Source organism: Scyliorhinus torazame, chromosome 5 (genome assembly GCF_047496885.1).
Source record: "Scyliorhinus torazame isolate Kashiwa2021f chromosome 5, sScyTor2.1, whole genome shotgun sequence".
NCBI classification, from domain to species: Eukaryota; Metazoa; Chordata; class Chondrichthyes; order Carcharhiniformes; family Scyliorhinidae; genus Scyliorhinus; species Scyliorhinus torazame.
This window is the reverse complement of record NC_092711.1, coordinates 121873247-121900062: the sequence shown is the minus strand read 5'-3', so window position 1 is coordinate 121900062 and position 26816 is coordinate 121873247. Positions and strand designations below refer to the sequence as shown.

Here is a 26816-nt window from a genome sequence, read left to right as displayed (position 1 = left end):
TCCTGACTTGCACCCTGTCAGAGCGCTTTCCTGTTGTTCTGTTTGCTCCCACCAGGATTTGACTTGGTTAAAACGTCCGACATTTCTAACCCGTCCCGGTTTTAATGAAAGGTGATGGTGAAAGACAAGCTTTGTTGTCCTGTCGACAAATTCCGCCTGACTCGCTGAGTTGTTCCAGTATTTTCCGCAGATGTTAGATCGACTTTCGATGGCAATAACAGCGTGCTTCTGTTACTTTCCCGGGGCTCGTTGGTCTAGGGGTATGACATTCACTTACCTCTATTGACTAATTCCAGTTGATTCAGGCAGCCCTCTGTATATTTCATTTTATTCAGTTCAACAACATCAGACTGTGTAATCTCTCTTCTCCCTCCACCATCTGTTTATTTCCATCAAGTTATTTTCATTCCTTCCATTGGTATGTTTTACCCTCAGCATTGCGCCCCTCCCCCCAGCCCATACCATCCTACTTGAGCAACCCTGTCGCCAATTGTTCGCTGACACACTGTTTTCTTTGTTCTGCTATTAACACATTCTGATCTCTTGAGGCGCCACTATCAGCAACTTTCTTAGCCTTGATTAGCCTCATTTACATTCCCTTTTTCTTTCTGTCCGAGACATTTTCGTCATTTTCCACCTATTGCTGACCACTCTATCGAGGCCCAATAGGGCACGCCAACCCCGCCCCATCCACATTTGTCTGAATCTGACCCCATTTCCAGTTCTCCAGCTTTGACAAAGAGTCACCCAGGCCCGGAACGACCGCTGCCATCTCGCTCCACAGAGGCCGTCAGTCCTGCTGAGATTGTCCAGTATGTTCTGTTTTTGTTTCAGAATGAAGCATCCGCAGTAAGTTGCATTTGTCGTTCATTTAGACATGTTTGAGATGGTGAATAAGTAGGTGTATCTGCATTAGTAAATGCATGAAATTCTGTTGTGGATGAACTAGCTCCGCATATCCAAAATAAGAAGGTCCTTTTCTTCTCATTGCCTGTCGAAAATTCAGTGCTTGTGACTTAATGTGGAATTTATTTTAGTGGCTCATGAGAGTCTAAACCTCATAATCCTCGAACATACGAAATGGGGGAACAAAAGTACTTTGTGCAAACATTCCTCACACAACATGAGAAGCACTTGATGTTTCTACCCGGTATGGCCCCGAGGACCTTTCGCATGTTAGGGGAATGTGCTAACCACTACACTACAGAAACCGCTGGCGGTGCAATAATCATTGGACTTGTGCAATGTTCAACCTCACTGTGTTGCTGCAGCTTCTCATGGTTCGTCTGAGAGGCCATGTCACTTATTACAAGAAGACAGCCGTTTCTTTAAAACCGATGTCTCAACTTATAAAACAATCAGGAATCGAACTTTACAGACCTGAAGATAAGTTATGTTTTGCTTGAAGTGGAAGTTAAATTGAGAATGCAGGGCTTTCGTAAATAACCACAACCAGACGGGTGCATGCATTTTGCTATTCCTCGTTGATGAAGACCAGTTACGAGATTGCGGCAATAGTCAGCAACAGACTAAACTGGAAGTTCGAGATGTTTCTGCCCGGTTTCGAACCGGGGACCTATCGCGTGTAAGTCGAATGTGATAACCACTACACTACAGAAACAGCTGGCAATCAACGGACGTGTACAATGTGCAACCTCACTGTGTTGCTGCAGATTCGCATGGTGAGGCTGAGAGGCTAGGCCACTTATTACAAGACGACTGCTGTTTCTTTCAAAAACAGATGTTTCAACATATAAAACCACGAGATGTAGAAATTAGATCGAACTTAACATGATCTGCGTTAACTTCACAGGGACGTGACCCAACTAATCCACAGAGCCAAAGTGGAGAATTGAACTGACTGGAGAGCTGCATCTGAACGCTGACCTCCCGGACCTCGGCCTCCTGAAATGTTCCAAAGAAGCTCAACAAACACTCGAGGAACAGCAGCGCATGTTTCCACTGGGCTCAATACAGCTTTCACACTCATAGTGTGTGCAACCGTCTCACACTGTAAATGCTGCCCCCATTCTGTGTGTACTACCATCGCAGATTTGGGTTTGAATCTTGTTTCCACTTCGTCTTTGTATCCGGGCGGTAGTTGCTGAGAGCTGGCACAGACACAGCGGCTGGAATGGCCTCATACTGTGGTGTAATTATTCTCTCATTCGATGCTCACCTCACTCTGTGGCCAGGGAACCCTAATCCTTGTCTCATTTAATCTCTCCTGACTTGCACCCTGCCAGAGCGCTTTCCTGTTATTCTGTTTGCTCCCACCGGGATTTGACTTGGTTAAAACGTCCGACATTTCTAACCCGTCCCGGTTTTAATGAAAAGTGATGGTGAAAGACGAGCTGTGTTGTCCTGTCGACAAATCCCGCCTGACTCGCTGAGTTGTTCCAGTATCTTCCGCAGATGTCGGATCAACTTTCGATACGAGAATTGAAGACGTTCTGCTCACTTTGCTCTGCATCAAGAATCAGCTGTCCCACCCAGTGAGTTAAAGCGCACGCCAAAAGTTCGAATTCCGAGCCAGCCAGGAGTCGAACCTGGAATCTCCTGATTCGTAGTCAAAGGCGTTATCCATTGCGCCACTGGCCCAGCCGGGTGAATGCATTTTGCTATTCCTTGTTGAGCCTCTGTGGCGCATTCGGCGGCATTCATTCACATTGGGTTTCCTTTGAGAAGCTGAGCTCACACAGCAGGGAACCAATACGTTCCCGAGACAATCAAGACATTTTCTAAAAGCTTGTCTATGTGTGGATATTCACTTACTTCTATTGACTTATTCCAGTAGATTCAGGCAGCTCTCTGTATGTTTCATTTTATTCAGTTCAACAACATCAGACTGTGTAACCTCTCTTCCCCCTCCACCATCTGCTTCTTCCCCCTCCACCATCTGTATCCATCATCTTATTTTAATTCCTTGCATTGATATGTTTTACCCTCAGCATTGCCCCCCTCCCCCAGCCCATACCATCCTACTTGAGCAATCTGATCCCTGTCGCCAATTGTTCGCTGACACACTGCTTACTTTCTGCGATTAACACATTCTGATCTCTTGAGGCGCCACTATCAGCACCTTGATTAGCCTCATTTACATTCCCTTTTTCTTTCTGTCCGAGACATTTTCGTCATTTTCCACCTATTGCTGACCACTCTATCGAGGCCCAATAGGGCACGCCAACCCCGCCCCATCCACATTAGTCTGAATCTGACCCCATTTCCAGTTCTCCAGCTTTGACAAAGAGTCACCCAGGCCCGGAACGACCGCTGCCATCTCGCTCCACAGAGGCTGTCAGTCCTGCTGAGATTGTCCAGTATGTTCTGTTTTTGTTTCAGAATGAAGCATCCGCAGTAAGTTGCATTTGTCGTTCATTTAGACATGTTTGAGATGGTGAATAAGTATGTTTATCTGCATTTGTAAATGCATGAAATTCTGTTGTGGATGAACTAGCTCCGAATATCCAAAATAGGAAGGTCCTTTTCTTCTCATTGCCTGTCGAAAATTCAGTGCTTGTGACTTAATGTGGAATTTATTTTAGTGGCTCATGAGAGTCTAAACCTCATAATCCTCGAACATACGAGATGGGGGAACAAAAGGACTTTGTGCAAACATTCCTCACACAACATGAGAAGCACTTGATGTTTCTACCTGGTATGGCCCCGGGGACCTTTCGCATGTTAGGGGAATGTGCTAACCACTACACTACAGAAACCGCTGGCGGTGCAGTAATTATTGGACTTGTGCAATGTTCAACCTCACTGTGTTGCTGCAGCTTCTCATGGTTCGTCTGAGAGGCCATGTCACTTATTACAAGAAGACAGCCGTTTCTTTAAAACCGATGTCTCAACTTATAAAACAATCAGGAATCGAACTTTACAGACCTGAAGATAAGTTATGTTTTGCTTGAAGTGGAAGTTAAATTGAGAATGCAGGGCTTTCGTAAATAACCACAACCAGACGGGTGCATGCATTTTGCTATTCCTCGTTGATGAAGACCAGTTACGAGATTGCGGCAATAGTCAGCAACAGTCTAAACTGGAAGTTCGAGATGTTTCTGCCCGGTTTCGAACCGGGGACCTTTCGCGTGTAAGGCGAATGTGATAACCACTACACTACAGAAACAGCTGGCAATCAACGGACGTGTACAATGTGCAACCTCACTGTGTTGCTGCAGATTCGCATGGTGAGGCTGAGAGGCTAGGCCACTTATTACAAGTCGACTGCTGTTTCTTTCAAAAACAGATGTTTCAACATATAAAACCACGAGATGTAGAAATTAGATCGAACTTAACATGATCTGCGTTAACTTCACAGGGACGTGACCCATCTAATCCACAGAGCCAAAGTGGAGAATTGAACTGACTGGAGAGCTGCATCTGAACGGTGACCTCCCGGACCTCGGCCTCCTGAAATGTTCCAAAGAAGCTCAACAAACACTCGAGGAACAGCAGCGCATCTTTCCACTGGGCTCAATACAGCTTTCACACTCATAGTGTGTGCAACCGTCTCACACTGTAAATGCTGCCCCCATTCTGTGTGTACTACCATCGCAGATTTGGGTTTGAATCTTGTTTCCACTTCGTCTTTGTATCCGGGCGGTAGTTGCTGAGAGCTGGCACAGACACAGCGGCTGGAATGGCCTCATACTGTGGTGTAATTATTCTCTCATTCGATGCTCACCTCACTCTGTGGCCAAGGAACCCTAATCCTTGTCTCATTTAATCTCTCCTGACTTGCACCCTGCCAGAGCGCTTTCCTGTTATTCTGTTTGCTCCCACCGGGATTTGACTTGGTTAAAACGTCCGACATTTCTAACCCGTCCCGGTTTTAATGAAAAGTGATGGTGAAAGACGAGCTGTGTTGTCCTGTCGACAAATCCCGCCTGACTCGCTGAGTTGTTCCAGTATCTTCCGCAGATGTCGGATCAACTTTCGATACGAGAATTGAAGACGTTCTGCTCACTTTGCTCTGCATCAAGAATCAGCTGTCCCACCCAGTGAGTTAAAGCGCACGCCAAAAGTTCGAATTCCGAGCCAGCCAGGAGTCGAACCTGGAATCTCCTGATTCGTAGTCAAACGCGTTATCCATTGCGCCACTGGCCCAGCCGGGTGAATGCATTTTGCTATTCCTTGTTGAGCCTCTGTGGCGCATTCGGCGGGATTCATTCACATTGGGTTTCCTTTGAGAAGCTGAGCTCACACAGCAGGGAACCAATACGTTCCCGAGACAATCAAGACATTTTCTAAAAGCTTGTCTATGTGTGGATATTCACTTACTTCTATTGACTTATTCCAGTAGATTCAGGCAGCTCTCTGTATGTTTCATTTTATTCAGTTCAACAACATCAGACTGTGTAACCTCTCTTCCCCCTCCACCATCTGCTTCTTCCCCCTCCACCATCTGTATCCATCATCTTATTTTAATTCCTTGCATTGATATGTTTTACCCTCAGCATTGCCCCCCTCCCCCAGCCCATACCATCCTACTTGAGCAATCTGATCCCTGTCGCCAATTGTTCGCTGACACACTGCTTACTTTCTGCGATTAACACATTCTGATCTCTTGAGGCGCCACTATCAGCACCTTGATTAGCCTCATTTACATTCCCTTTTTCTTTCTGTCCGAGACATTTTCGTCATTTTCCACCTATTGCTGACCACTCTATCGAGGCCCAATAGGGCACGCCAACCCCGCCCCATCCACATTAGTCTGAATCTGACCCCATTTCCAGTTCTCCAGCTTTGACAAAGAGTCACCCAGGCCCGGAACGACCGCTGCCATCTCGCTCCACAGAGGCTGTCAGTCCTGCTGAGATTGTCCAGTATGTTCTGTTTTTGTTTCAGAATGAAGCATCCGCAGTAAGTTGCATTTGTCGTTCATTTAGACATGTTTGAGATGGTGAATAAGTATGTTTATCTGCATTTGTAAATGCATGAAATTCTGTTGTGGATGAACTAGCTCCGAATATCCAAAATAGGAAGGTCCTTTTCTTCTCATTGCCTGTCGAAAATTCAGTGCTTGTGACTTAATGTGGAATTTATTTTAGTGGCTCATGAGAGTCTAAACCTCATAATCCTCGAACATACGAGATGGGGGAACAAAAGGACTTTGTGCAAACATTCCTCACACAACATGAGAAGCACTTGATGTTTCTACCTGGTATGGCCCCGGGGACCTTTCGCATGTTAGGGGAATGTGCTAACCACTACACTACAGAAACCGCTGGCGGTGCAGTAATTATTGGACTTGTGCAATGTTCAACCTCACTGTGTTGCTGCAGCTTCTCATGGTTCGTCTGAGAGGCCATGTCACTTATTACAAGAAGACAGCCGTTTCTTTAAAACCGATGTCTCAACTTATAAAACAATCAGGAATCGAACTTTACAGACCTGAAGATAAGTTATGTTTTGCTTGAAGTGGAAGTTAAATTGAGAATGCAGGGCTTTCGTAAATAACCACAACCAGACGGGTGCATGCATTTTGCTATTCCTCGTTGATGAAGACCAGTTACGAGATTGCGGCAATAGTCATCAACAGTCTAAACTGGAAGTTCGAGATGTTTCTGCCCGGTTTCGAACCGGGGACCTTTCGCGTGTAAGGCGAATGTGATAACCACTACACTACAGAAACAGCTGGCAATCAACGGACGTGTACAATGTGCAACCTCACTGTGTTGCTGCAGATTCGCATGGTGAGGCTGAGAGGCTAGGCCACTTATTACAAGTCGACTGCTGTTTCTTTCAAAAACAGATGTTTCAACATATAAAACCACGAGATGTAGAAATTAGATCGAACTTAACATGATCTGCGTTAACTTCACAGGGACGTGACCCATCTAATCTACAGAGCCAAAGTGGAGAATTGAACTGACTGGAGAGCTGCATCTTAACGCTGACCTTCCGGACCTCGGCCTCCTGAAATGTTCCAAAGAAGCTCAACAAACACTCGAGGAACAGCAGCGCATCTTTCCACTGGGCTCAATACAGCTTTCACACTCATAGTGTGTGCAACCGTCTCACACTGTAAATGCTGCCCCCATTCTGTGTGTACTACCATCGCAGATTTGGGTTTGAATCTTGTTTCCACTTCGTTTTTGTATCCGGGCGGTAGTTGCTGAGAGCTGGCACAGACACAGCGGCTGGAATGGCCTCATACTGTGGTGTAATTATTCTGTCATTCGATTCTCACCTCACTCTGTGGCCAGGGAACCCTTGGCCTTTTCTCATTTAATCTCTCCTGGCTTGCACCCTGTCAGAGCGCTTTCCTGTTATTCTGTTTGCTCCCACCGGGATTTGGCTTGGTTAAAACGTCCGACATTTCTAACCCGCCCCGGTTTTAATGAAAAGTGATGGTGAAATACGAGCTGTGTTGTCCTGTCGACAAATGCCGCCTGACTCGCTGAGTTGTTCCAGTATCTTCCGCAGATGTCGGATCAACTTTCGATACGAGAATTGAAGACGTTCTGCTCACTTTGCTCTGCATCAAGAATCAGCTGTCCCACCCAGTGAGTTAAAGCGCACGCCAAAAGTTCGAATTTCGAGCCAGCCAGGAGTCGAACCTGGAATCTCCTGATTCGTAGTCAGACGCGTTATCCATTGCGCCACTGGCCCAGCCGGGTGAATGCATTTTGCTATTCCTTGTTGAGCCTCTGTGGCGCATTCGGCGGGATTCATTCACATTGGGTTTCCTTTGAGAAGCTGAGCTCACACAGCAGGGAACCAATACGTTCCCGAGACAATCAAGACATTTTCTAAAAGCTTGTCTATGTGTGGATATTCACTTACTTCTATTGACTTATTCCAGTAGATTCAGGCAGCTCTCTGTATGTTTCATTTTATTCAGTTCAACAACATCAGACTGTGTAACCTCTCTTCCCCCTCCACCATCTGCTTCTTCCCCCTCCACCATCTGTATCCATCATCTTATTTTAATTCCTTGCATTGATATGTTTTACCCTCAGCATTGCCCCCCTCCCCCAGCCCATACCATCCTACTTGAGCAATCTGATCCCTGTCGCCAATTGTTCGCTGACACACTGCTTACTTTCTGCGATTAACACATTCTGATCTCTTGAGGCGCCACTATCAGCACCTTGATTAGCCTCATTTACATTCCCTTTTTCTTTCTGTCCGAGACATTTTCGTCATTTTCCACCTATTGCTGACCACTCTATCGAGGCCCAATAGGGCACGCCAACCCCGCCCCATCCACATTAGTCTGAATCTGACCCCATTTCCAGTTCTCCAGCTTTGACAAAGAGTCACCCAGACCCGGACCGACCGCTGCCATCTCGCTCCACAGAGGCTGTCAGTCCTGCTGAGATTGTCCAGTATGTTCTGTTTTTGTTTCAGAATGAAGCATCCGCAGTAAGTTGCATTTGTCGTTCATTTAGACATGTTTGAGATGGTGAATAAGTATGTTTATCTGCATTTGTAAATGCATGAAATTCTGTTGTGGATGAACTAGCTCCGAATATCCAAAATAAGAAGGTCCTTTTCTTCTCATTGCCTGTCGAAAATTCAGTGCTTGTGACTTAATGTGGAATTTATTTTAGTGGCTCATGAGAGACTAATCCGCATAATCCTCGAACATACGAGATGGGGAACACAAGTACTTTGTGCAAACATTCCTCACACAACATGAGAAGCACTTGATGTTTCTACCCGGTATGGCCCCGGGGACCTTTCGCATGTTACGGGAATGTGCTAACCACTACACTGCAGAAACCGCTGGCGGTGCAGTAATCAATGGACTTGTGCAATGTTCAACCTCACTGAGTTGCTGCAGATTCTCATGGTTCGTCTGAGAGGCCATGTCACTTATTACAAGAAGACAGCCGTTTCTTTAAAACCGATGTCTCAACTTATAAAACAATCAGGAATCGAACTTTACAGACCTGAAGATAAGTTATGTTTTGCTTGAAGTGGAACTTAAATTGAGAATGCAGGGCTTTCGTAAATAACCACAACCAGACGGGTGCATGCATTTTGCTATTCCTCGTTGATGAAGACCAGTTACGAGATTGCGGCAATAGTCAGCAACAGACTAAACTGGAAATACGAGATGTTTCTGCCCGGTTTCGAACCGGGGACCTTTCGCGTGTAAGGCGAATGTGATAACCACTACACTACAGAAACAGCTGGCAATCAGCGGACGTGTACAATGTGAAACCTCACTGTGTTGCTGCAGATTCGCATGGTGAGGCTGAGAGGCTAGGCCACTTATTACAAGACGACTGCTGTTTCTTACAGCTTTCACACTCATAGTGTGTGCAACAGTCTCACACTGTAAATGCTGCCCCCATTCTGTGTGTCCTTCCATCGCAGATTTGGGTTTGAATCTTGTTTCCACTTCTTCTTTGTATCCGGGCGGTAGTTGTTGAGAGCTGGCACAGACACAGCGGCTGGAATGGCCTCATACTGTGGTGTAATTATTCTCTCATTCGATGCTCACCTCACTCTGTGGCCAGGGAACCCTAGGCCTTTTCTCATTTAATCTCTCCTGACTTGCACCCTGTCAGAGCGCTTTCCTGTTGTTCTGTTTGCTCCCACCAGGATTTGACTTGGTTAAAACGTCCGACATTTCTAACCCGTCCCGGTTTTAATGAAAGGTGATGGTGAAAGACAAGCTTTGTTGTCCTGTCGACAAATTCCGCCTGACTCGCTGAGTTGTTCCAGTATTTTCCGCAGATGTTAGATCGACTTTCGATGGCAATAACAGCGTGCTTCTGTTACTTTCCCGGGGCTCGTTGGTCTAGGGGTATGACATTCACTTACCTCTATTGACTAATTCCAGTTGATTCAGGCAGCCCTCTGTATATTTCATTTTATTCAGTTCAACAACATCAGACTGTGTAATCTCTCTTCTCCCTCCACCATCTGTTTATTTCCATCAAGTTATTTTCATTCCTTCCATTGGTATGTTTTACCCTCAGCATTGCCCCCCTCCCGCCAGCCCATACCATCCTACTTGAGCAACCCTGTCGCCAATTGTTCGCTGACACACTGCTTACTTTGTTCTGCTATTAACACATTCTGATCTCTTGAGGCGCCACTATCAGCACCTTTGTTAGCCTTGATTAGCCTCATTTACATTCCCTTTTTCTTTCTGTCCGAGACATTTTCGTCATTTTCCACCTATTGCTGACCACTCTATCGAGGCCCAATAGGGCACGCCAACCCCGCCCCATCCACATTAGTCTGAATCTGACCCCATTTCCAGTTCTCCAGCTTTGACAAAGAGTCACCCAGGCCCGGAACGACCGCTGCCATCTCGCTCCACAGAGGCTGTCAGTCCTGCTGAGATTGTCCAGTATGTTCTGTTTTTGTTTCAGAATGAAGCATCCGCAGTAAGTTACATTTGTCGTTTATTTAGACATGTTTGAGATGGTGAATAAGTATGTTTATCTGCATTTGTAAATGCATGAAATTCTGTTGTGGATGAACTAGCTCCGAATATCCAAAATAGGAAGGTCCTTTCCTTCTCTTTGCCTGTCGATAATTCAGTGCTTGTGACTTAATGTGGAATTTATTTTAGTGGCTCATGAGAGACTAAACCTCATAATCCTCGAACATACGAGATGGGGGAACAAAAGTACTTTGTGCAAACATTCCTCACACAACATGAGAAGCACTTGATGTTTCTACCCGGTATGGCCTCGGGGACCTTTCCCATGTTAGGGGAATGTGCTAACCACTACACTACAGAAACCGCTGGCGGTGCAGTAATCAATGGACTTGTGCAATGTTCAACCTCACTGTGTTGCTGCAGCTTCTCATGGTTCGTCTGAGAGGCCATGTCACTTATGACAAGAAGACAGCCGTTTCTTTAAAACCGATGTCTCAACTTAGAAAACAATCAGGAATCGAAATTTACAGACCTGAAGATAAGTTATGTTTTGCTTGAAGTGGAAGTTAAATTGAGAAGGCAGGGCTTTCGAAAATAACCACAACCATACGGGTGCATGCATTTTGCTATTTTTCGGTGATGAAGACCAGTTATGAGATTGCGGCAAAAGTCAGCAACAGAACAACCTGGTAGCCCGAGATGTTTCTGCCCGGTTTCGAACCGGGGACCTTTCGCGTGTGAGGCGAATGTGATAACCACTACACTACAGAAACAGCTGGCAATCCACGGACGTGTACAATGTGTAACCTCACTGTGCTGCTGCAGATTCGCATGGTGAGGCTGAGAGGCTAGGCCACTTATTACAAGACGACTGCCTTTTCTCATTTAATCACTCCTGACTTGCACCCTGTCAGAGCGCTTTCCTGTTGTTCTGTTTGCTCCCACCGGGATTTGACTTGGTTAAAACGTCCGACATTTCTAACCCGTCCCGGTTTTAATGAAAGGTGATGGTGAAAGACGAGCTTTGTTGTCCTGTCGACAAATCCCGCCTGACTCGCTGAGTTGTTCCAGTATCTTCCGCAGATGTTGGATCAACTTTCGATGGCTATAACAGCGTGCTTCTGTGCCAGTTCCGCGGCTCGTTGGTCTAGGAGTATGATTCTCGCTTTGGGTGTCTCGATTGCGAAACTTGCGGGAGGTCCCGGGTTCAAATCCCGGACGAGCCCTTTGATAACGTTTTCTGTTGGTCAGGCGATATGTTTTCTTCATTTCTGTGCGGCTCATTCGGCGGGATTCATTCACATTGGGTTTGCTTTGAGAAGCTGGGCTCACACAGCAGGGAACCAATAGGTTCGCGAGACAATCGCGACATTGTCTAAAAGCTTGTCTATGTGTGGACATTCACTTACCTCTATTGACTTATTCCAGTAGATTCAGGCAGCTCTCTGTATGTTTCATTTTATTCAGTTCAACAACATCAGACTGTGTAATCTCTCTTCTCCCTCCACCATCTGTTTATTTCCATCAAGTTATTTTCATTCCTTCCATTGGTATGTTTTACCCTCAGCATTGCCCCCCTCCCCCCAGCCCATACCATCCTACTTGAGCAATCTGATCCCTGTGGCCAATTGTTCGCTGACACACTGCTTACTTTGTTCTGCTATTAACACATTCTGATCTCTTGAGGCGCCACTATCAGCACCTTTGTTAGCCTTGATTAGCCTCATTTACATTCCCTTTTTCTTTCTGTCCGAGACATTTTCGTCATTTTCCACCTATTGCTGACCACTCTGTCGAGGCCCAATCGGGCACGCCAACCCCGCCCCATCCACATTAGACTGAATCTGACCCCATTTCCAGTTCTCCAGCTTTGACAAAGAGTCACCCAGGCCCGGAACGACCGCTGCCATCTCGCTCCACAGAGGCTGTCAGTCCTGCTGAGATTGTCCAGTATGTTCTGTTTTTGTTTCAGAATGAAGCATCCGCATAAGTTGCATTTGTCGTTCATTTAGACATGTTTGAGATGGTGAATAAGTATGTTAATCTGCATTTGTAAATGCATGAAATTCTGTTGTGGATGAACTAGCTCTGAATGTCCAAAATAAGAAGGTCCTTTTCTTCTCATTGCCTGTCGAAAATTCAGTGCTTGTGACTTAATGTGGAATTTATTTTAGTGGCTCATGAGAGACTAAACCTCATAATCCTCGAACATACGAGATGGGGGAACAAAAGTACTTTGTGCAAACATTCCTCACACAACATGAGAAGCACTTGATGTTTCTACCCGGTATGGCCTCGGGGACCTTTCCCATGTTAGGGGAATGTGCTAACCACTACACTACAGAAACCGCTGGCGGTGCAGTAATCAATGGACTTGTGCAATGTTCAACCTCACTGTGTTGCTGCAGATTCTCATGGTTCGTCTGAGAGGCCATGTCACTTATTACAAGAAGACAGCCGTTTCTTTAAAACAGATGTCTCAACTTATAAAACAATCAGGAATCGAACTTTACAGACCTGAAGATAAGTTATGCTTGAAGTGGAAGTTAAATTGAGAAGGCAGGGCTTTCGAAAATAACCACAACCATACGGGTGCATGCATTTTGCTATTCCTCGTTGATGAAGACCAGTTACGAGATTGCGGCAATAGTCAGCAACAGACTAAACTGGAAGTACGAGAAGTTTCTGCTCGGTTTCGAACTTTTCGCGTGTTAGGCGAATGTGATAACCACTACACTATAGAAACAGCTGGAAATCAACGGACGTGTACAATGTGCAACCTCACTGTGTTGCTGCAGGTTCGCATGGTGAGGCTGAGAGGCCAGGCCACTTATTACATGACGACTGCTGTTTCTTTCAAAAGCAGATGTTTCAACATATAAAACCACAAGATGTAGAAATTAGATCGAACTTAACATGATCTGCGTTAACTTCACAGGGACGTGACCCATCTAATCCACAGAGCCAAAGCGGAGAATTGAACTGACTGGAGAGCTGCATCTTAACGCTGACCTCCCGGACCTCGGCCTCCTGAAATGTTCCAAAGAAGCTCAACAAACACTCGAGGAACAGCAGCGCATCTTTCCACTGGGCTCAATACAGCTTGCACACACATAGTGTGTGCAACAGTCTCACACTGTAAATGCTGCCCCCATTCTGTGTGTACTTCCATCGCAGATTTGGGTTTGAATCTTGTTTCCACTTCTTCTTTGTATCCGGGCGGTAGTTGTTGAGAGCTGGCACAGACACAGCGGCTAGAATGGCCTCATACTGTGGTGTAATTATTCTCTCATTCGATGCTCACCTCACTCTGTGGCCAGGGAACCCTAGGCCTTTTCTCATTTAATCTCTCCTGACTTGCACCCTGTCAGACCGCTTTCCTGTTGTTCTGTTTGCTCCCACCAGGATTTGGCTTGGTTAAAACGTCCGACATTTCTAACCTTCCACGGTTTTAATGAAAGGTGATGGTGAAAGACGAGCTTTGTTGTCCTGTCGACAAATCCCGCCTGACTCGCTGAGTTGTTCCAGTATTTTCCGCAGATGTTAGATCGACTTTCGATGGCAATAACAGCGTGCTTCTGTTACGTTCCCGGGGCTCGTTGGTCTAGGGATATGACATTCACTTACCTCTATTGACTAATTCCAGTTGATTCAGGCAGCTCTCTGTATGTTTCATTTTATTCAGTTCAACAACATCAGACTGTGTAATCTCTCTTCTACCTCCACCATCTGTTTATTTCCATCAAGTTATTTTCATTCCTTCCATTGGTATGTTTTACCCTCAGCATTGCCCCCCTCCCCCCAGCCCATACCATCCTACTTGAGCAACCCTGTCGCCAATTGTTCGCTGACACACTGCTTACTTTGTTCTGCTATTAACACATTCTGATCTCTTGAGGCGCCACTATCAGCACCTTTGTTAGCCTTGATTAGCCTCATTTACATTCCCTTTTTCTTTCTGTCCGAGACATTTTCGTCATTTTCCACCTATTGCTGACCACTCTATCGAGGCCCAATAGGGCACGCCAACCCCGCCCCATCCACATTAGTCTGAATCTGACCCCATTTCCAGTTCTCCAGCTTTGACAAAGAGTCACCCAGGCCCGGAACGACCGCTGCCATCTCGCTCCACAGAGGCTGTCAGTCCTGCTGAGATTGTCCAGTATGTTCTGTTTTTGTTTCAGAATGAAGCATCCGCAGTAAGTTGCATTTGTCGTTTATTTAGACATGTTTGAGATGGTGAATAAGTATGTTAATCTGCATTTGTAAATGCATGAAATTCTGTTGTGGATGAACTAGCTCCGAATGTCCAAAATAAGAAGGTCCTTTTCTTCTCATTGCCTGTCGATAATTCAGTGCTTGTGACTTAATGTGGAATTTATTTTAGTGGCTCATGAGAGACTAAACCTCATAATCCTCGAACATACGAGATGGGGGAACAAAAGTACTTTGTGCAAACATTCCTCACACAACATGAGAAGCACTTGATGTTTCTACCCGGTATGGCCTCGGGGACCTTTCCCATGTTAGGGGAATGTGCTAACCACTACACTACAGAAACCGCTGGCGGTGCAGTAATCAATGGACTTGTGCAATGTTCAACCTCACTGTGTTGCTGCAGATTCTCATGGTTCGTCTGAGAGGCCATGTCACTTATGACAAGAAGACAGCCGTTTCTTTAAAACCGATGTCTCAACTTATAAAACAATCAGGAATCGAACTTTACAGACCTGAAGATAAGTTATGCTTGAAGTGGAAGTTAAATTGAGAAGGCAGGGCTTTCGAAAATAACCACAACCATACGGGTGCATGCATTTTGCTATTCCTCGTTGATGAAGACCAGTTACGAGATTGCGGCAATAGTCAGCAACAGACTAAACTGGAAGTACGAGAAGTTTCTGCTCGGTTTCGAACTTTTCGCGTGTTAGGCGAATGTGATAACCACTACACTATAGAAACAGCTGGAAATCAACGGACGTGTACAATGTGCAACCTCACTGTGTTGCTGCAGATTCGCATGGTGAGGCTGAGAGGCCAGGCCACTTATTACAAGACGACTGCTGTTTCTTTCAAAGCAGATGTTTCAACATATAAAACCACAAGATGTAGAAATTAGATCGAACTTAACATGATCTGCGTTAACTTCACAGGGACGTGACCCATCTAATCCACAGAGCCAAAGTGGAGAATTGAACTGACTGGAGAGCTGCATCTTAACGCTGACCTCCCGGACCTCGGCCTCCTGAAATGTTCCAAAGAAGCTCAACAAACACTCGAGGAACAGCAGCGCATCTTTCCACTGGGCTCAATACAGCTTTCACACTCATAGTGTGTGCAACAGTCTCACACTGTAAATGCTGCCCCCATTCTGTGTGTACTTCCATCGCAGATTTGGGTTTGAATCTTGTTTCCACTTCTTCTTTGTATCCGGGCGGTAGTTGTTGAGAGCTGGCACAGACACAGCGGCTAGAATGGCCTCATACTGTGGTGTAATTATTCTCTCATTCGATGCTCACCTCACTCTGAGGCCAGGGAACCCTAGGCCTTTTCTCATTTAATCTCTCCTGACTTGCACCCTGTCAGAGCGCTTTCCTGTTGTTCTGTTTGCTCCCACCAGGATTTGGCTTGGTTAAAACGTCCGACATTTCTAACCTTCCCCGGTTTTAATGAAAGGTGATGGTGAAAGACTAGCTTTGTTGTCCTGTCGACAAATCCCGCCTGACTCGCTGAGTTGTTCCAGTATTTTCCGCAGATGTTAGATCGACTTTCGATGGCAATAACAGCGTGCTTCTGTTACGTTCCCGGGGCTCGTTGGTCTAGGGGTATGACATTCACTTACCTCTATTGACTAATTCCAGTTGATTCAGGCAGCTCTCTGTATGTTTCATTTTATTCAGTTCAACAACATCAGACTGTGTAATCTCTCTTCTACCTCCACCATCTGTTTATTTCCATCAAGTTATTTTCATTCCTTTCATTGGTATGTTTTACCCTCAGCATTGCCCCCCTCCCCCCAGCCCATACCATCCTACTTGAGCAACCCTGTCGCCAATTGTTCGCTGACACACTGCTTACTTTGTTCTGCTATTAACACATTCTGATCTCTTGAGGCGCCACTATCAGCACCTTTGTTAGCCTTGATTAGCCTCATTTACATTCCCTTTTTCTTTCTGTCCGAGACATTTTCGTCATTTTCCACCTATTGCTGACCACTCTATCGAGGCCCAATCGGGCACGCCAACCCCGCCCCATCCACATTAGTCTGAATCTGACCCCATTTCCAGTTCTCCAGCTTTGACAAAGAGTCACCCAGGCCCGGAACGACCGCTGCCATCTCGCTCCACAGAGGCTGTCAGTCCTGCTGAGATTGTCCAGTATGTTCTGTTTTTGTTTCAGAATGAAGCATCCGCAGTAAGTTGCATTTGTCGTTTATTTAGACATGTTTGAGATGGTGAATAAGTATGTTTATCTGCATTTGTAAATGCATGAAATTCTGTTGTGGATGAACTAGCTCCGAATATCCAAAATAGGAAGGTCCTTTTCTTCTCATTGCCTGTCGAAAATTCAGTGCTTGTGACTTAATGTGGAATTTATTTTAGTGGCTCATGAGAGACTAAACCTCATAATCCTCGAACATACGAGATGGGGGAACAAAAGTACTTTGTGCAAACATTCCTCACACAACATGAGAAGCACTTGATGTTTCTACCCGGTATGGCCCCGGGGACCTTTCGCATGTTAGGGGAATGTGCTAACCACTACACTACAGAAACCGCTGGCGGTGCAGTAATCAATGGACTTATGCAATGTTCAACCTCACTGTGTTGCTGCAGCTTCTCATGGTTCGTCTGAGAGGCCATGTCACTTATGACAAGAAGACAGCCGTTTCTTTAAAACCGATGTCTCAACTTAGAAAACAATCAGGAATCGAAATTTACAGACCTGAAGATAAGTTATGTTTTGCTTGAAGTGGAAGTTAAATTGAGAAGGCAGGGCTTTCGAAAATAACCACAACCATACAGGTGCATGCATTTTGCTATTTCTCGGTGATGAAGACCAGTTATGAGATTGCGGCAATAGTCAGCAACAGACTAACCTGGTAGTACGAGATGTTTCTGCCCGGTTTCGAACCGGGGACCTTTCGCGTGTGAGGCGAATGTGATAACCACTACACTACAGAAACAGCTGGCAATCCACAGACGTGTACAATGTGCAACCTCACTGTGCTGCTGCAGATTCGCATGGTGAGGCTGAGAGGCTAGGCCACTTATTACAAGACGACTGCCTTTTCTCATTTAATCTCTCCTGACTTGCACCCTGTCAGAGCGCTTTCCTGTTGTTCTGTTTGCTCCCACCGGGATTTGACTTGGTTAAAACGTCCGACATTTCTAACCCGTCCCGGTTTTAATGAAAGGTGATGGTGAAAGACGAGCTTTGTTGTCCTGTCGACAAATCCCGCCTGACTCGCTGAGTTGTTCCAGTATCTTCCGCAGATGTTGGATCAACTTTCGATGGCTATAACAGCGTGCTTCTGTGCCAGTTCCGCGGCTCGTTGGTCTAGGAGTATGATTCTCGCTTTGGGTGTCTCGATTGCGAAACTTGCGGGAGGTCCCGGGTTCAAATCCCGGACGAGCCCTTTGATAACGTTTTATGTTGGTCAGGCGATATGTTTTCTTCATTTCTATGCGGCTCATTCGGCGGGATTCATTCACATTGAGTTTGCTTTGAGAAGCTGAGCTCACACAGCAGGGAACCAATAGGTTCGCGAGACAATCGCGACATTGTCTAAAAGCTTGTCTATGTGTGGACATTCACTTACCTCTATTGACTTATTCCAGTAGATTCAGGCAGCTCTCTGTATGTTTCATTTTATTCAGTTCAACAACATCAGACTGTGTAATCTCTCTTCTCCATCCACCATCTGTTTATTTCCATCAAGTTATTTTCATTCCTTCCATTGGTATGTTTTACCCTCAGCATTGCCCCCCTCCCCCCAGCCCATACCATCCTACTTGAGCAATCTGATCCCTGTGGCCAATTGTTCGCTGACACACTGCTTACTTTGTTCTGCTATTAACACATTTTGATCTCTTGAGGCGCCACTATCAGCACCTTTGTTAGCCTTGATTAGCCTCATTTACATTCCCTTTTTCTTTCTGTCCGAGACATTTTCGTCATTTTCCACCTATTGCTGACCACTCTATCGAGGCCCAATCGGGCACGCCAACCCCGCCCCATCCACATTAGTCTGAATCTGACCCCATTTCCAGTTCTCCAGCTTTGACAAAGAGTCACCCAGGCCCGGAACGACCGCTGCCATCTCGCTCCACAGAGGCTGTCAGTCCTGCTGAGATTGTCCAGTATGTTCTGTTTTTGTTTCAGAATGAAGCATCCGCAGTAAGTTGCATTTGTCGTTCATTTAGACATGTTTGAGATGGTGAATAAGTATGTTTATCTGCATTTGTAAATGCATGAAATTCTGTTGTGGATGAACTAGCTCCGAATATCCAAAATAAGAAGGTCCTTTTCTTCTCATTGCCTGTCGAAAATTCAGTGCTTGTGACTTAATGTGGAATTTATTTTAGTGGCTCATGAGAGACTAAACCTCATAATCCTCGAACATACGAGTTGGGGGAACAAAAGTACTTTGTGCAAACATTCCTCACACAACATGAGAAGCACTTGATGTTTCTACCCGGTATGGCCTCGGGGACCTTTCGCATGTTAGGGGAATGTGCTAAGCACTACACTACAGAAACCGCTGGCGGTGCAGTAATCAATGGACTTGTGCAGTGTTCAACCTCACTGTGTTGCTGCAGATTCTCATGGTTCGTCTGAGAGGCCATGTCACTTATTACAAGAAGACAGCCGTTTCTTTAAAACCGATGTCTCAACTTATAAAACAATCAGGAATCGAACTTTACAGACCTGAAGATAAGTTATGCTTGAAGTGGAAGTTAAATTGAGAAGGCAGGGCTTTCGAAAATAACCACAACCATACGGGTGCATGCATTTTGCTATTCCTCGTTGATGAAGACCAGTTACGAGATTGCGGCAATAGTCAGCAACAGACTAAACTGGAAGTACGAGAAGTTTCTGCTCGGTTTCGAACTTTTCGCGTGTTAGGCGAATGTGATAACCACTACACTACAGAAACAGCTGGCAATCAACGGACGTGTACAATGTGCAACCTCTCTGTGTTGCTGCAGATTCGCATGGTGAGGCTGAGAGGCCAGGCCACTTATTACAAGACGACTGCTGTTTCTTTCAAAAACAGATGTTTCAACATATAAAACCACAAGATGTAGAAATTAGATCGAACTTAACATGATCTGCGTTAACTTCACAGGGACGTGACCCATCTAATCCACAGAGCCAAAGTGGAGAATTGAACTGACTGGAGAGCTGCATCTTAACGCTGACCTCCCGGACCTCGGCCTCCTGAAATGTTCCAAAGAAGCTCAACAAACACTCGAGGACCAGCAGCGCATCTTTCCACTGGGCTCAATACAGCTTGCACACTCATAGTGTGTGCAACAGTCTCACACTGCAAATGCTGCCCCCATTCTGTGTGTACTTCCATCGCAGATTTGGGTTTGAATCTTGTTTCCACTTCTTCTTTGTATCCGGGCGGTAGTTGTTGAGAGCTGGCACAGACACAGCGGCTAGAATGGCCTCATACTGTGGTGTAATTATCCTCTCATTCGATGCTCACCTCACTCTGTGGCCAGGGAACCCTAGGCCTTTTCTCATTTAATCTCTCCTGACTTGCACCCTGTCAGACCGCTTTCCTGTTGTTCTGTTTGCTCCCACCAGGATTTGACTTGGTTAAAACGTCCGACATTTCTAACCCGCCCCGGTTTAAATGAAAGGTGATGGTGAAAGACGAGCTTTGTTGTCCTGTCGACAAATCCCGCCTGACTCGCTGAGTTGTTCCAGTATTTTCCGCAGATGTTAGATCGACTTTCGATGGCAATAACAGCGTGCTTCTGTTACGTTCCCGGGGCTCGTTGGTCTAGGGGTATGACATTCACTTACCTCTATTGACTAATTCCAGTTGATTCAGGCAGCTCTCTGTATGTTTCATTTTATTCAGTTCAACAACATCAGACTGTGTAATCTCTCTTCTCCCTCCACCATCTCTTTATTTCCATCAAGTTATTTTCATTCCTTCCATTGGTATGTTTTACCCTCAGCATTGCCCCCCTCCCCCCAGCCCATACCATCCTACTTGAGCAACCCTGTCGCCAATTGTTCGCTGACACACTGCTTACTTTGTTCTGCTATTAACACATTCTGATCTCTTGAGGCGCCACTATCAGCACCTTTGTTAGCCTTGATTAGCCTCATTTACATTCCCTTTTTCTTTCTGTCCGAGACATTTTCGTCATTTTCCACCTATTGCTGACCACTCTATCGAGGCCCAATAGGGCACGCCAACCCCGCCCCATCCACATTAGTCTGAATCTGACCCCATTTCCAGTTCTCCAGCTTTGACAAAGAGTCACCCAGGCCCGGAACGACCGCTGCCATCTCGCTCCACAGAGGCTGTCAGTCCTGCTGAGATTGTCCAGTATGTTCTGTTTTTGTTTCAGAATGAAGCATCCGCAGTAAGTTGCATTTGTCGTTTATTTAGACATGTTTGAGATGGTGAATAAGTATGTTTATCTGCATTTGTAAATGCATGAAATTCTGTTGTGGATGAACTAGCTCCGAATATCCAAAATAGGAAGGTCCTTTTCTTCTCATTGCCTGTCGAAAATTCAGTGCTTGTGACTTAATGTGGAATTTATTTTAGTGGCTCATGAGAGACTAAACCTCATAATCCTCGAACATACGAGATGGGGGAACAAAAGTACTTTGTGCAAACATTCCTCACACAACATGAGAAGCACTTGATGTTTCTACCCGGTATGGCCCCGGGGACCTTTCTCATGTTACGGGAATGTGCTAACCACTACACTACAGAAACCGCTGGCGGTGCAGTAATCAATGGACTTATGCAATGTTCAACCTCACTGTGTTGCTGCAGCTTCTCAAGGTTCGTCTGAGAGGCCATGTCACTTATGACAAGAAGACAGCCGTTTCTTTAAAACCGATGTCTCAACTTAGAAAACAATCAGGAATCGAAATTTACAGACCTGAAGATAAGTTATGTTTTGCTTGAAGTGGAAGTTAAATTGAGAAGGCAGGGCTTTCGAAAATAACCACAACCATACGGGTGCATGCATTTTGCTATTCCTCGGTGATGAAGACCAGTTATGAGATTGCGGCTGTAGTCAGCAACAGACTAACTTGGTAGTACGAGATGTTTCTGCCCGGTTTCGAACCGGGCACCTTTCGCGTGTGAGGCGAATGTGATAACCACTACACTACAGAAACAGCTGGCAATCCACGGACGTGTACAATGTGCAACCTCACTGTGCTGCTGCAGATTCGCATGGTGAGGCTGAGAGGCTAGGCCACTTATTACAAGACGACTGCCTTTTCTCATTTAATCTCTCCTGACTTGCACCCTGTCAGAGCGCTTTCCTGTTGTTCTGTTTGCTCCCACCGGGATTTGACTTGGTTAAAACGTCCGACATTTCTAACCCGTCCCGGTTTTAATGAAAGGTGATGGTGAAAGACGAGCTTTGTTGTCCTGTCGACAAATCCCGCCTGACTCGCTGAGTTGTTCCAGTATCTTCCGCAGATGTTGGATCAACTTTCGATGGCTATAACAGCGTGCTTCTGTGCCAGTTCCGCGGCTCGTTGGTCTAGGAGTATGATTCTCGCTTTGGGTGTCTCGATTGCGAAACTTGCGGGAGGTCCGGGTTCGAATCCCGGACGAGCCCTTTGATAACGTTTTCTGTTGGTCAGGCGATATGTTTTCTTCATTTCTATGCGGCTCATTCGGCGGGATTCATTCACATTGGGTTTGCTTTGAGAAGCTGAGCTCACACAGCAGGGAACCAATAGGTTCGCGAGACAATCGCGACATTGTCTAAAAGCTTGTCTATGTGTGGACATTCACTTACCTCTATTGACTTATTCCAGTAGATTCAGGCAGCTCTCTGTATGTTTCATTTTATTCAGTTCAACAACATCAGACTGTGTAATCTCTCTTCTCCCTCCACCATCTGTTTATTTCCATCAAGTTATTTGCATTCCTTCCATTGGTATGTTTTACCCTCAGCATTGCCCCCCTCCCCCCAGCCCATACCATCCTACTTGAGCAATCTGATCCCTGTGGCCAATTGTTCGCTGACACACTGCTTACTTTGTTCTGCTATTAACACATTCTGATCTCTTGAGGCGCCACTATCAGCACCTTTGTTAGCCTTGATTAGCCTCATTTACATTCCCTTTTTCTTTCTGTCCGAGACATTTTCGTCATTTTCCACCTATTGCTGACCACTCTATCGAGGCCCAATCGGGCACGCCAACCCCGCCCCATCCACATTAGTCTGAATCTGACCCCATTTCCAGTTCTCCAGCTTTGACAAAGAGTCACCCAGGCCCGGAACGACCGCTGCCATCTCGCTCCACAGAGGCTGTCAGTCCTGCTGAGATTGTCCAGTATGTTCTGTTTTTGTTTCAGAATGAAGCATCCGCAGTAAGTTGCATTTGTCGTTCATTTAGACATGTTTGAGATGGTGAATAAGTATGTTTATCTGCATTTGTAAATGCATGAAATTCTGTTGTGGATGAACTAGCTCCGAATATCCAAAATAAGAAGGTCCTTTTCTTCTCATTGCCTGTCGAAAATTCAGTGCTTGTGACTTAATGTGGAATTTATTTTAGTGGCTCATGAGAGACTAAACCTCATAATCCTCGAACATACGAGATGGGGGAACAAAAGTACTTTGTGCAAACATTCCTCACACAACATGAGAAGCACTTGATGTTTCTACCCGGTATGGCCTCGGGGACCTTTCGCATGTTAGGGGAATGTGCTAACCACTACACTACAGAAACCGCTGGCGGTGCAGTAATCAATGGACTTGTGCAGTGTTCAACCTCACTGTGTTGCTGCAGATTCTCATGGTTCGTCTGAGAGGCCATGTCACTTATTACAAGAAGACATCCGTTTCTTTAAAACCGATGTCTCAACTTAGAAAACAATCAGGAATCGAAATTTACAGACCTGAAGATAAGTTATGTTTTGCTTGAAGTGGAAGTTAAATTGAGAAGGCAGGGCTTTCGAAAATAACCACAACCATACGGGTGCATGCATTTTGCTATTCCTCGTTGATGAAGACCAGTTACGAGATTGCGGCAATAGTCAGCAACAGACTAAACTGGAAGTACGAGAACTTTCTGCTCGGTTTCGAACTTTTCGCGTGTTAGGCGAATGTGATAACCACTACACTATAGAAACAGATGGAAATCAACGGACGTGTACAATGTGCAACCTCACTGTGTTGCTGCAGATTCGCATGGTGAGGCTGAGAGGCCAGGCCACTTATTACAAGACGACTGCTGTTTCTTTCAAAGCAGATGTTTCAACATATAAAACCACAAGATGTAGAAATTAGATCGAACTTAACATGATCTGCGTTAACTTCACAGGGACGTGACCCATCTAATCCACAGAGCCAAAGTGGAGAATTGAACTGACTGGAGAGCTGCATCTTAACGCTGACCTCCCGGACCTCGGCCTCCTGAAATGTTCCAAAGAAGCTCAACAAACACTCGAGGAACAGCAGCGCATCTTTCCACTGGGCTCAATACAGCTTGCACACTCATAGTGTGTGCAACAGTCTCACACTGTAAATGCTGCCCCCATTCTGTGTGTACTTCCATCGCAGATTTGGGTTTGAATCTTGTTTCCACTTCTTCTTTGTATCCGGGCGGTAGTTGTTGAGAGCTGGCACAGACACAGCGGCTAGAATGGCCTCATACTGTGGTGTAATTATTCTCTCATTCGATGCTCACCTCACTCTGTGGCCAGGGAACCCTAGGCCTTTTCTCATTTAATCTCTCCTGACTTGCACCCTGTCAGACCGCTTTCCTGTTGTTCTGTTTGCTCCCACCAGGATTTGGCTTGGTTAAAACGTCCGACATTTCTAACCTTCCCCGGTTTTAATGAAAGGTGATGGTGAAAGACGAGCTTTGTTGTCCTGTCGACAAATCCCGCCTGACTCGCTGAGTTGTTCCAGTATTTTCCGCAGATGTTAGATCGACTTTCGATGGCAATAACAGCGTGCTTCTGTTACGTTCCCGGGGCTCGTTGGTCTAGGGGTATGACATTCACTTACCTCTATTGACTAATTCCAGTTGATTCAGGCAGCTCTCTGTATGTTTCATTTTATTCAGTTCAACAACATCAGACTGTGTAATCTCTCTTCTCCCTCCACCATCTCTTTATTTCCATCAAGTTATTTTCATTCCTTCCATTGGTATGTTTTACCCTCAGCATTGCCCCCCTCCCCCCAGCCCATACCATCCTACTTGAGCAACCCTGTCGCCAATTGTTCGCTGACACACTGCTTACTTTGTTCTGCTATTAACACATTCTGATCTCTTGAGGCGCCACTATCAGCACCTTTGTTAGCCTTGATTAGCCTCATTTACATTCCCTTTTTCTTTCTGTCCGAGACATTTTCGTCATTTTCCACCTATTGCTGACCACTCTATCGAGGCCCAATAGGGCACGCCAACCCCGCCCCATCCACATTAGTCTGAATCTGACCCCATTTCCAGTTCTCCAGCTTTGACAAAGAGTCACCCAGGCCCGGAACGACCGCTGCCATCTCGCTCCACAGAGGCTGTCAGTCCTGCTGAGATTGTCCAGTATGTTCTGTTTTTGTTTCAGAATGAAGCATCCGCAGTAAGTTGCATTTGTCGTTTATTTAGACATGTTTGAGATGGTGAATAAGTATGTTTATCTGCATTTGTAAATGCATGAAATTCTGTTGTGGATGAACTAGCTCCGAATATCCAAAATAGGAAGGTCCTTTTCTTCTCATTGCCTGTCGAAAATTCAGTGCTTGTGACTTAATGTGGAATTTATTTTAGTGGCTCATGAGAGACTAAACCTCATAATCCTCGAACATACGAGATGGGGGAACAAAAGTACTTTGTGCAAACATTCCTCACACAACATGAGAAGCACTTGATGTTTCTACCCGGTATGGCCCCGGGGACCTTTCGCATGTTACGGGAATGTGCTAACCACTACACTACAGAAACCGCTGGCGGTGCAGTAATCAATGGACTTATGCAATGTTCAACCTCACTGTGTTGCTGCAGCTTCTCAAGGTTCGTCTGAGAGGCCATGTCACTTATGACAAGAAGACAGCCGTTTCTTTAAAACCGATGTCTCAACTTAGAAAACAATCAGGAATCGAAATTTACAGACCTGAAGATAAGTTATGTTTTGCTTGAAGTGGAAGTTAAATTGAGAAGGCAGGGCTTTCGAAAATAACCACAACCATACGGGTGCATGCATTTTGCTATTCCTCGGTGATGAAGACCAGTTATGAGATTGCGGCTGTAGTCAGCAACAGACTAACCTGGTAGTACGAGATGTTTCTGCCCGGTTTCGAACCGGGGACCTTTCGCGTGTGAGGCGAATGTGATAACCACTACACTACAGAAACAGCTGGCAATCCACGTACGTGTACAATGTGCAACCTCACTGTGCTGCTGCAGATTCGCATGGTGAGGCTGAGAGGCTAGGACACTTATTACAAGACGACTGCCTTTTCTCATTTAATCTCTCCTGACTTGCACCCTGTCAGAGCGCTTTCCTGTTGTTCTGTTTGCTCCCACCGGGATTTGACTTGGTTAAAACGTCCGACATTTCTAACCCGTCCCGGTTTTAATGAAAGGTGATGGTGAAAGACGAGCTTTGTTGTCCTGTCGACAAATCCCGCCTGACTCGCTGAGTTGTTCCAGTATCTTCCGCAGATGTTGGATCAACTTTCGATGGCTATAACAGCGTGCTTCTGTGCCAGTTCCGCGGCTCGTTGGTCTAGGAGTATGATTCTCGCTTTGGGTGTCTCGATTGCGAAACTTGCGGGAGGTCCGGGTTCGAATCCCGGACGAGCCCTTTGATAACGTTTTCTGTTGGTCAGGCGATATGTTTTCTTCATTTCTATGCGGCTCATTCGGCGGGATTCATTCACATTGGGTTTGCTTTGAGAAGCTGAGCTCACACAGCAGGGAACCAATAGGTTCGCGAGACAATCGCGACATTGTCTAAAAGCTTGTCTATGTGTGGACATTCACTTACCTCTATTGACTTATTCCAGTAGATTCAGGCAGCTCTCTGTATGTTTCATTTTATTCAGTTCAACAACATCAGACTGTGTAATCTCTCTTCTCCCTCCACCATCTGTTTATTTCCATCAAGTTATTTGCATTCCTTCCATTGGTATGTTTTACCCTCAGCATTGCCCCCCTCCCCCCAGCCCATACCATCCTACTTGAGCAATCTGATCCCTGTGGCCAATTGTTCGCTGACACACTGCTTACT

General features: G+C 45.7%; 11 non-coding genes across 11 annotated transcripts; all 11 read right to left on the bottom strand.

Annotated features, from left to right (window-relative positions):
- Positions 1 to 1548: 1548 nt before the first annotated feature.
- Positions 1549 to 1621, bottom strand: trnav-uac (transfer RNA valine (anticodon UAC)). Its single transcript has one exon. It is a non-coding gene; the product is annotated as a tRNA-Val (tRNA).
- A 907-nt stretch (positions 1622 to 2528) lies between these two features.
- Positions 2529 to 2601, bottom strand: trnar-acg (transfer RNA arginine (anticodon ACG)). The gene has a single exon. It is a non-coding gene; the product is annotated as a tRNA-Arg (tRNA).
- A 1455-nt stretch (positions 2602 to 4056) lies between these two features.
- trnav-uac (transfer RNA valine (anticodon UAC)) lies at positions 4057 to 4129 on the bottom strand. The gene has a single exon. It is a non-coding gene; the product is annotated as a tRNA-Val (tRNA).
- Positions 4130 to 5036: 907 nt separating this feature from the next.
- Positions 5037 to 5109, bottom strand: trnar-acg (transfer RNA arginine (anticodon ACG)). Its single transcript has one exon. It is a non-coding gene; the product is annotated as a tRNA-Arg (tRNA).
- Positions 5110 to 6564: 1455 nt separating this feature from the next.
- Positions 6565 to 6637, bottom strand: trnav-uac (transfer RNA valine (anticodon UAC)). Its single transcript has one exon. It is a non-coding gene; the product is annotated as a tRNA-Val (tRNA).
- A 907-nt stretch (positions 6638 to 7544) lies between these two features.
- trnar-acg (transfer RNA arginine (anticodon ACG)) lies at positions 7545 to 7617 on the bottom strand. Its single transcript has one exon. It is a non-coding gene; the product is annotated as a tRNA-Arg (tRNA).
- A 1454-nt stretch (positions 7618 to 9071) lies between these two features.
- Positions 9072 to 9144, bottom strand: trnav-uac (transfer RNA valine (anticodon UAC)). Its single transcript has one exon. It is a non-coding gene; the product is annotated as a tRNA-Val (tRNA).
- A 1910-nt stretch (positions 9145 to 11054) lies between these two features.
- Positions 11055 to 11127, bottom strand: trnav-cac (transfer RNA valine (anticodon CAC)). Its single transcript has one exon. It is a non-coding gene; the product is annotated as a tRNA-Val (tRNA).
- Positions 11128 to 17464: 6337 nt separating this feature from the next.
- Positions 17465 to 17537, bottom strand: trnav-cac (transfer RNA valine (anticodon CAC)). Its single transcript has one exon. It is a non-coding gene; the product is annotated as a tRNA-Val (tRNA).
- A 4126-nt stretch (positions 17538 to 21663) lies between these two features.
- Positions 21664 to 21736, bottom strand: trnav-cac (transfer RNA valine (anticodon CAC)). The gene has a single exon. It is a non-coding gene; the product is annotated as a tRNA-Val (tRNA).
- Positions 21737 to 25865: 4129 nt separating this feature from the next.
- Positions 25866 to 25938, bottom strand: trnav-cac (transfer RNA valine (anticodon CAC)). Its single transcript has one exon. It is a non-coding gene; the product is annotated as a tRNA-Val (tRNA).
- Positions 25939 to 26816: the final 878 nt, after the last annotated feature.